Source organism: Castor canadensis, chromosome 3 (assembly GCF_047511655.1).
Source record: "Castor canadensis chromosome 3, mCasCan1.hap1v2, whole genome shotgun sequence".
Lineage (NCBI taxonomy): Eukaryota > Metazoa > Chordata > Mammalia > Rodentia > Castoridae > Castor > Castor canadensis.
The window spans coordinates 52,413,240-52,423,586 of record NC_133388.1 but is presented as its reverse complement, the minus strand read 5'-3'; positions in this window follow the sequence as shown (position 1 = coordinate 52,423,586).

Here is a 10,347-nt window from a genome sequence, read left to right as displayed (position 1 = left end):
AGGTTAGGAAAAAAGCAATAAAAATGATGAAAGAATTTGGAAATTGTACTTACAGTTCCATGTTGAAAAAACCATGTGTTTTTCAGGCAATATAAAAGGTGACTAGTGATTAGAGCCCAATCTTCAGGTAAAACAGAACAAAACTGGGTTCAAATACCTACTCTGTCACCTAGTGGCTCTGTACAGGATTAAAGGCTAACTGTTTAACCTCATTTTGCCTCAGTTTTTTGTCTGTCTTAGTAAATTGTGCCAGGAGTATTTGAGATAATATCTACTAATTGTATTGATTGAAATTCACCCAGGAGACAGAAAACACACCAATTATTTTATCAGAAATTATTAATATAGAGTTGTTAGCTGAGAAGCTGAAAGGAAAACACAAAAGTATAACAGCGGCAGTAATTGCAGAGAGCTGCTATCATCCATAGGGTGAGGAAACAAAATGAAGTTGGCTTTATAAAAATTTAGAAGATTGCAGGAAGGGCTCCCACAGAGCTGAAACATTCAGGCCTCTGATGGAGACCAAGGCATACTGCTGGGCTAGTGTCCTGAGGAGGGCGAGGAAGCAGGTTTGTCAAATTTTGGAAGAATGGAAATCTGAATCCAATGGCTTCTGGAATCAACCATGACTGCCAACTTAAAGAAGAGAGGCTGGGATGATGCTCACAGGTACAGGAAGGAGGAAGCACACAGGAAGGGGAGATCTCTTCCTCGTATCTGATTTCCAAAGCCTCACAGGGAGGCAGCTGGCAATGCATAAATGTGGTTTGCAGAATCCTAACCCCAGCATCACAGAGGATAGAAAGGTGGGTTTGGAGATGAGAAGGAAAAGCTTAATTGCTGGCACAAATTTGGAGCCTAGAAAACATATATAATAGCTATTCCCCTCCTGCTAACCTGACATAATTACCAGGCATAATCAGTCCTATGCCTGGTATATTTGCAGAATTTCTGTAGGACCTAGCAATGACAAAGATAGAAGATATCTCGTGACAGGAAGTTCAATGAATTAAACAGAACAAACAGGTAGGCTTAACATTGCATCTCACACTTAAAAGATGTAAGACTGAATTCTTGGTCTGCCCCTCCAGAATGAAGCTTCTGGGGAAAACTGAGGCAAGAATCAATAAGGGGTTATGGGCCATCTAGACTTCTTCATGGTAAAAGGTAACACTACTTGATTTATTTTTTATAAACACCTATCTGGTTAAATGTAGAGAATGAGCCCTTATGTTGGGGGGACTTAGGGGCTAGGCCACAAGAACATGAAGAAACTGCTACAAAGTCATCTAGTGGTGGGAGTGGGAAGCCTAGAATGGGTTGAGGGGCAGTGTGGAAGGGAAGGATGGGCTAGGGATTTTGAAAAGGATACAGAGGAGAAAGGGTAAGAAACGTCCATGCTTTTGGCTTGGTAACTGGGTTCTGGTTAATATCATTCACTGAGATGAAGAATCCAGGAAGCAAAGCAGGAATTAAACTTTGAGCATATTGAGGTTGAGAAGCCTGTGAGACAAAGAATAGAAGAATATGGGTTTAGGGTTCAGAAGAAAGTTCTAACCCTAGTTTATACAGTTTAGGGATCATCACCATAGTGATGGATAGAATCAGCTACAGGTGGTAAGAAGAGATTACTGAGGCCTGAACCCTGAGTTATACTTACATTTAAAGGACAGCTGAAGTGAAGGAAGGTGTAGTGGAAGGTGTAGAGCAAAGAGTAGGTATGCTTGTAGGTAAGGAAAGGAGACAGATATAGCAATTAAAAATACAGCGTGAAGCTGGGTACACTGGCACACATCTATAATCCCAGCACACAGGAGGCAGAGGCAGGAGGATTCTGAGTTTGAGGCTAGCCTGGGCTACATAGGGAGACTATATCTCCTCCCCAAAGCCCCAAATTAATTTTAAAAAACAGGGTGAAATCAAGATTTGCTAACTAATCAGATGTAGGAAAGGGACAAGGGGTCGGGAAGAGTAGACTATAATTCTGGGTTTTTTTAGGTTGGGAAGACAGCAATACCACTAACTCAGGAATAGGAAATGGGAAATAGGTTTTTGTCAGAAGATGTGTTCTAATTTGGATATGCTAGAAGTGCCTGTGAGAGACAGTGAGAGAACTACCCAGTGGCTCAAATGGTAGAGTACCTGCCTAGCAAGCACGAGGCCTCGAGTTCAAACCCCAGCACTGCCAAAGTATGTATGTGCTGGCAGAGTGTAAGTAGTAGATTGCCTGCCTAGTAAGTGAGGCTTTGAGTTTAAGCACCAGTCCTGGAAAAAATAAATTAATTTAAAAAACCCTAGTCATTTAGAAATGAAAGTTTGAAACATAGTCAGAAGTAGAGAAACAGATAGAAGGAAAATGGCCAAGAAGTAAGGGCTGAATGCAATAAAAGTGAGCCTTTTGGGAACTGCTAGTTCCACTTGTCTAACCTGCACAGTGTCAAGCATGCCATGAGAACAGAGCTTAACCACAAGACATTGGTCCAATGTGTGAGGCTGTCAGAGACAGGAGAAACAATACATGGCTGTGATTTCTGTGGATCACCTACTTCAGAATCACTGCCTATTGAATAAAGATTCCTGACCCAGGTTTCAGACCTACTGAGTCAGAATTTTAGGAGGGAGGGACCTGGAGATGCAAAAATACATCTCCCTCAAAGGCAATGCTTAAGCACCATAAAAATGCAATGAAACATGGTGACTCAGAAGCCAAGAGAAGGGAGTTTCTATGAGATAAAGGAAGTTATGTGTGGAATGTCTCAGAGGGGCCATGAAGAATGAGGAATTAGAAAAGATCACTGTGCATCTATGGGAATACAGTTCCGGTAGGGTAATAGGAATATAAGAGGAATAATTAATAGTGAATGAGAATGAGACCTAAGAAAACAAAAATAACTGGAGTGTAAGCTTCAGAGGCTCCCAACTTAGCAATGTATTAGGATTGCCTAGGGAACTTCTGACTCAAAATGCCTAGGATCTGATTGTGCTTTGGATAAGTTTTGGCCTTGGGGGAATCATTGGTGTCACTATTTTCTCCAAATGTCTGGAGCTATGGGAAATGGAAAGGAGATGGAAGCTAAATAAGAGTTGCAGGACTGAATGAGAGACAGAGTGGAGGGAGGAATTTTCTTCGGTATTGATATTTAGGATAATTTGAGGCTAAAGGAAATGTTGAAGATGCAAGAGAAAGGAGGTATATAAGTATTCTTTTGCTTTCTCAAAGATATAGCTCCAGAAATTGTTCCTATTACCCAGGCAGCAGCAATTTTTTTCCTCTCTATTAGAAAATTCTCATGAACACTCAAACATACTACTGTTTGATCCCATTTTAAAATTAAACACTGGTAAACCTATAACCCCTCATAGTTACTACAACACTTTCTTCTTTTTATGACAAAATCCTCAAAAGAGGTTTGTGGCCTCCAAACCATTTCTTCCACACTCTCTTAACTTCATTCCAAACAGGTTTTCACCATACACAACACCCAAACTTTGACAATGGGAAGGGGGTAGGCATGACTCAAGTGGTAGCATGCTTGCCTAGCAAACATGAGGCCCAGAGTTCAAACTTCAGTACTACAAGAAAGCAAAAACAAAAACAAACAAAAAAACTGTGACTAAGCAAGCCACAAATGAACTCTGCATTTTTAAATCTAGTTGTCAATTCTCAGATCTCACACAAACTAACAGTATCACTTAACATAGACTACTCTCTCCTCCCTGAAATGAATTTTTCACTTGATGTCTAGGAAAGTAAATGGTGGTGGCTTTTAAAAACAAACTGAAAGTTCTTTAATATTCTTTCCATCAAGAGACAGGCAAGTGCTCTGCCACTGAGCTATGAGCTATGACCCTGATAGAGCCTATGTCTGCTTCCTTTGAATCTGGAAGGCCTTGTGACTATGTTGACTGTAGAGTACAGTGGGAATAAATAATGGTGGCATACAAGACCAGGTTATAAAAAGTCAAGCACCCATTCTGCACTTCTACTGAATACTGTCCTGAAAATTCTAGCCAGGGGAATCAGGTAAGAAAGAAAAGAGGAGGGGGGGGGGGAGAGAGAGAGAGAGAGAGAGAGAGAGATAAAAGGTATCCATTTTGGGGGTGAAGAAGTAAAATTACTTCTGCTTGCATATGACATGACCTTGTGTATAGAAAGGCATAAGGAATCCACTAAAAAACTGTTAGAACTAAAACTGTGCAAATTTGAAGGGTGTAATATCAATATAAAAACCAATTATATTTCTATACATCAGCAATGAACAATTTGAAAATGAAATTAAGAAAATAATTCTATTTATAATAGCATCCAAAAGAATAAAGTGCTTAGAAATAAATTTAATAAAACAAATGTAAAGCTTGTGTACTGAAAACCATAAAACACTGTTGAAAGAAATTAAAGAGAACCTAAATAAATCAAAAGATGTCCTATAATCATAGTTTGGAAGACTTATACTGTTAAGATGACAATAGTCCCAAAGTGATCTGAAGATTTTGTGCATAACTGTCAAAATCCCAGCTGGCATTTTTTTCCCCTAGAAATTGACAAGCTGATCCTAAAATTCAAGAAATCCAGAGTAGCTGAGACAATCTTGAAAAAAAGAACAAAGTTGGATGACTTTCACTTCCCAATTTCAAAACTTCCTATAAAGCTCCTGTAAGAAAGACATGCATCACTGGCACAAACATTACTTCATTTAGATCAATGAAAAGGAACTGAGAGCCTAGAAACAAACCTTTTATTTATAGTCAATTGATTTTCACCAAATGTGCCAAGATTATTCAATGAGGAAAGAGTAGCCTTTTCAACAAATGGTATTGGAACCACACTCTATTGCATGTGGACATCCCACATGCAAACCCTCTTCCTCACAATACATACAAAAATAAACTCCAAATTGATTGTAAGCTTAAATAAGAGCTAAAATTATAAAACTCTTCAAGAAAATATGAATCACTGTGGCCTTGAACTGCAAGACCTTCTTAGATGGGACACTACAAGCGTAAATAATAAAAGATACAGTAGATAAGTTAGACTTCATAAAAATAAACTTTCATGCTTCAAAAGACAGCAGCAAGAAAGTGAAAAACCTGCAAAATATTTGTAAATCATACAGCTGATAAGGGACTTGAATCTAGAATAAAGAACTCTTACAACTTAATGATAAAAAGCCCAAAACCCAATTTTGAAATGGACAAAAGTTCAGGTATCAGTATCCATGGGGAAATGCGAATCAGAACCACAATTGTACCATAGAATGGTGGTTTCTAACCACTGGATAGAAGGGAAATGGGGCACAGATTTTCAGTTTTGAAGTTGCAAAACTTCTGGGGGTATGCTGTAAAGGAAGGGCTATATTCTTAACACTACTAAACTGTACTTACAAATGGTTAAGATGGTAAGTTTTGTATTATATGTTGTTTTCACTAATTAGAAAAATACTACAATTATAACACTTCACACCCACCAGGATGAGAATAGTAGAAAATATAATAAGTGCTACTGATAATAAGGATGTGGAGAAGCTTGTACCTACATTGCTGGAACAAATGTGAAATGTTGTAGCTGCTTTGGAAATCAGTTGGGAAGCTCCTCAAAACGTTCAACATGGAGGGGCCACGTGACTCACTTGTAGGTGTAAGAAGCCACCATGGCATCACAATTATTTGAGTTCCTGTTTGTTAAGGAAGGGGGGCGTTGTGTTCGCTCTGGGTTCTTTGAGCTGGCAAGGGGTGGTGTAGGGGAAGGGAGGGTTAGTTGGCAAACAATGTTGGGGTGCTGAGCCTCATGATGGTGTACACCCAGGCTCTGAAAATGAAGATTTCCTCTTCCCTGAAGTTGATGAAGGTCCCTTGTAGCCATAGGTCGTCAAGAGTCTCAAGCCAATCCTCCGACCTCCACAAGGTGAGTATCAGTCTACTATCCTGGCGTTTTGGAGAGGTTGGTGTCCCTGGAGGTACAACTGGTTAAATTTTTGATTAGCAGTAGCAGACATGTAGTATGATGCAAGAGAGGAAGCTTAAGAATAGGAGAGCAAGAACAATAGGCATTAGGATGGGCATTGGCCAGGAGAACCTCTGTGAAATGTTCTTCTCTAGACAATTTCAAGAGTCCTCCAACTACAGAGAGAGAAATGGGTGGCCATACATTATCTAAGACCCAAATAGGAATATTAGGAGGAGCATAAAAAAGTGTCTGTTCAGGGACTACATACCTAGGGATCTGAATTCTGCAAAATCCTGTAACTGCCAGGAAAGCTGTAAGCTGTCTTATGGTATGGGGTTTGGGAAACAGAAGATTGGGTTGATGCATTTATGACTCAGGGAGTGAGTCTGTCCCTTTAAGGCCACACCTAGGTAGGTGACCTTTGGGAGGCAGGGGCTGTCAGGATTTAAATGTAACACTCTTGGATAAAAGAGAGCTTTAGCTCATTATTTTATAGACATAGAGGATTTGATTTTAGTTTGACATGACCCTAAAAATCTTTTAGGCAACTCCTAGATTATATTCAACTTTAACTTTATCACAAATCAAAGCTTTTTATTATGCACTTTTAAAACTTACTTAGACCTTTATGTAGCATACTAAACCCTTTGATGAAACATCAATCTTTAAGATAAACCCTTTTTTACAAAATCCTTTCTTATCCAAAAACATTTATTTTTCCTTGAACTTTTTTTTAAAAAATACATTTATTACCTATCTATATCCTTTCCAGTTGTTTACTTTGTAACTTGTATTTTAAAATTAACTTTTATAAGAATTTTAAATTTATTATAGGGGCTGAAGCAACTAATTAGTAGCCCTTATTGTTTTTAGGAATAGGCATAAGACCTCATCATCCCTCAGGCTTGAGGGGATATTGTTTTGGGTGTGGAAACTGTGAGGGATTTTGAGTTTTATTTGAATAAGGAGGGCAGTCCTGGCTCACCCTACAGTCATCCTATCAGTCCACACTGTGGGATCTATTTGTTCCTGAAGGAGAGGGCAGCAGAGATAGCTGCCTGGGGGGAGGAGAATTTGAGCCTTTAATTGAGATAGTAAATCCTGTCCCAGTAGGGACACTGGAGTTTTAGGTACTATGAGGAAAGAGTGACAGAAGAGGAGGTCTCCCCAAAAGCAAGCCAGAGGCCAGGTAAACTAGCACTCTAGGGGCTGGCCAGATTTGCCCCAAATGATAACTTTTGTCTTTGGACCAGGGACCAGGAGAAAAAGGTAAAACAGAGAAACGGGCTCCACTGTCTAGGAAGAAAATGACCTTTTGTTTTTCTGCCATTATGGCTCCTCAACATTGATGCCAAGAAGTGGAGTATGGACAGGAGGCTGGGACCCATCACCCATCAATCCATAGGAGGAGGCATCTTGCCTTCCATCTGGTGACAGGCACTTAGACCTCCAGTGGTTACCTTTGCAGAGAGGGCAGGGTCCCGGCTGGGGGCGGGGCTGTCTCCCGGGCTGTCCCCCCTTAAGCAGTCTCTGCAGAAATGCCCCTCCTGTCCACCACCACGGTAGCAAGTTCAGGATACAGGCCCCTGCCGGGTGGAGCCCTCTCTGAGAGCAGCAATGAGGCCATGGTATCTCTTATCTTTTTCTCTCCTGTTAGTAAGGTCCCAGACATACAGACATAGCCATAAATACAGACATGGCTAGCTGTATTACTTGGTTTGATGACTTTTCCCTTCAGCCACAGTCTGAGTTTTTTATGAATATCTGGGGCTGCCTGTTAGAAATTTATCTTTGAGTCTCACCTGTGACTCTGAGTCCACCGTGGTATGCTTTCTGATAGCATCCTTAAGATGCTATAGAAAGGTAAGAGGATTTTTTTTTTTTAAGTTGTTGCTGTAAAGTAGTTCTTTTACAATGACATGTGACACTCTGGAGAGCAGTCTCTGAACTGTTCTGGGCCTCAATTTCCTCACTTGAAGAATGAGGGATCTGGTCTAGGTTAAACTACGTTTTTCTACTATGAGATGGCGGAAGTGACATTAATGCCACTTATCTTCTTTACCATTTTTTATTTTTTTATTTCTATTTTTTTAGTAATGCTGGGGAATTGAACCCAGGGCTTTGCACATGCTGGGCAGACATTCTCCCATTGAGCTACTTCCTCAGCCCCCAATTTTTTTTTTTTTACTTTGGCTGTACTGGGCTTGAACTCAGGACTTTATGACTGTAAAGCACACTCTACTGCTTGAGCCATATAATCATGTCCAACCTGAGTGGCCTGGGCCAGAACCCATTGCTTCTCTAATGAAATAAGTGTCTGGTCTAGTAGAAGCATAATATCCTTTCATGTCAGTTGAAAGGTTTGGATCACAGAAATAAAGGGTTGGATGTATTTGGGCATCGGTACAGCTGTTTAGATGTTTTTAAATTTCCCTTAGATCTGATAACTGGAAGGGGACATAAAACTTGCCCTCTTCCTACCATTGCCTGTTGAAGAGGGAAGCACTCATTAAGAGGTTCTGAGTATTGGAGTGGCTTAGAAGGTAGAAATTTGTATAGGGGACCTCAGTTTACTTTTTTACTTTTATAGAAAAGTCTAATTGGAGTATGGTATTGTAATTTAAGGAACCCTGTGAAGGCCACTTCTCTTGGTCACCCAAGGCATACTGAGGCTGACCTCAGTACAAATCTTCCAACATCTACCAGCCAGAAGACTGGAAGATGCAGGTCCCATCTAGACAGAACAAAATGCTAGGATCCTGTCTTTTAACAAAGAAATCATTTGTAAAGTTAGAGAAGGGCATTCAGAGGGCATTTCAGGCCAATAACAGTGCCATACGGGACAACTAGTGTTAATATTTGGAGGGAAAAATTTATGTTGAGGCCAAAGGTATAGAAAATTCTAAGTGAGAAGTTTAGAGACCACAGTAATGTCTATTTTGTTATTTCTGGAACTATAACCTTGAGCTAACAATTGACTTACAAGGGCTGGGTCTGATGCCCTGAGGTGTGAGGTGGGGGTAGGAGCAGGACTTGTGCAAGGTGCCACTCCCTCCACACACACCTGGGACAAATGACCCTGACCACCTAGGCCTGATCCTGTGGCCTGTCACCCTTCCCCCCTTTCTGTGTACTCTGCGCGTATTTATTCTAGGGGAAGTGGCGGCAGGCTGCAGCCATCACTACGTGTGGCTGGCGGCCCAGGATGTGCTAGGTCCTCTCTATGGATTCTCTTAGCTATGGCAGCCAATTTTGCTGTGTCCAGAAGCCGGCATCCTGTGCACAGATGTGCCTGTTTGCTTTCCATCCTCCTCTTGTGGGGACGGGAGTTACAGCGCAAGCGTGGCAGCCGCAGTTTTTTGTAAGCGCTTTTGTAAAGCAGCTAATTTAAAGTTACTTTAGACTGAGAGGCCTGGCAAACTAGTTGGAATAACTTAAGTCATAAGGTACCATGCTACAGGTTTTTCATGGGAGGCAGTGTCCCAGTAAGCCCAGGGAGGGGAAGGCAGACAGAGACAGAGGACATGTGGTGAGACCATGGAGGAGGCAGAAAAGGTGTACTGACATCTTAGGTAAGGGAGGGGAAGGTAGAGCCTGGAGGCATGACACACACTTAAGGGATTAGCCATCACCTGTATCTCTAGGTTGCTCCCATTGATTGGTACTGGCAGGCTTTCGGCAAAACGAAACCTCCACTCTCTGGTCACCGAATAAATCTGGGGCTTGGTCTCAGCCCACAGGAAGGGAGCATGAGCTCTTCCAGAGCTGGAACTGCCTTGAGGCCAGAATTGGCAAGGAGTGGCTTGCTTAACACCATGACAGGGAAAGTTTTTCATGAAGATAGGAAGAGATAGGTATGGTAAGCAGTGCAAGAAGTCTGCTTACATGGGGAAGGAGGAGGTTTGGGAGAGGAATTGACTGATTTAGAAAGTGGTTTACAGGCTGATAGAATCTGCACAGGGGAACAGAAAGTACAGAGGGAGGGTTTGAAGTCAGAGAGCCGGATTTAGACAGAGGTATGAAAAGGCTTGGACATAATGGAATCTCTCCCCATCATCCTGATCGCTCACAATAGTTATATGTCCCATAAAAGGTTGGGATCTGAAGACCTGAAAAGGAGCCAGTGACTTTGTTTGTCTAAAGGATAAGTGGACCAGATTTGAGTGCAAAAGCGGATCAAATTTTTTGTTTTATATCTGGGGTCAAACCCAAGGTGTCCAAATTATTGAGGAGGCATCTCAGTGGGGAGTCAGACGGCAGAGAAGATGTAGAGGCACCCATTATGAGGGACCTGGTCCTGGAATGGGAGAGGAGGATATTATGTACTGTGGGGTGTCCCCGCGCAGCACAAATATCTGAGAGAATGCAAAACGCACAAGAATCAGTCGTCACTGAGTTCAGGT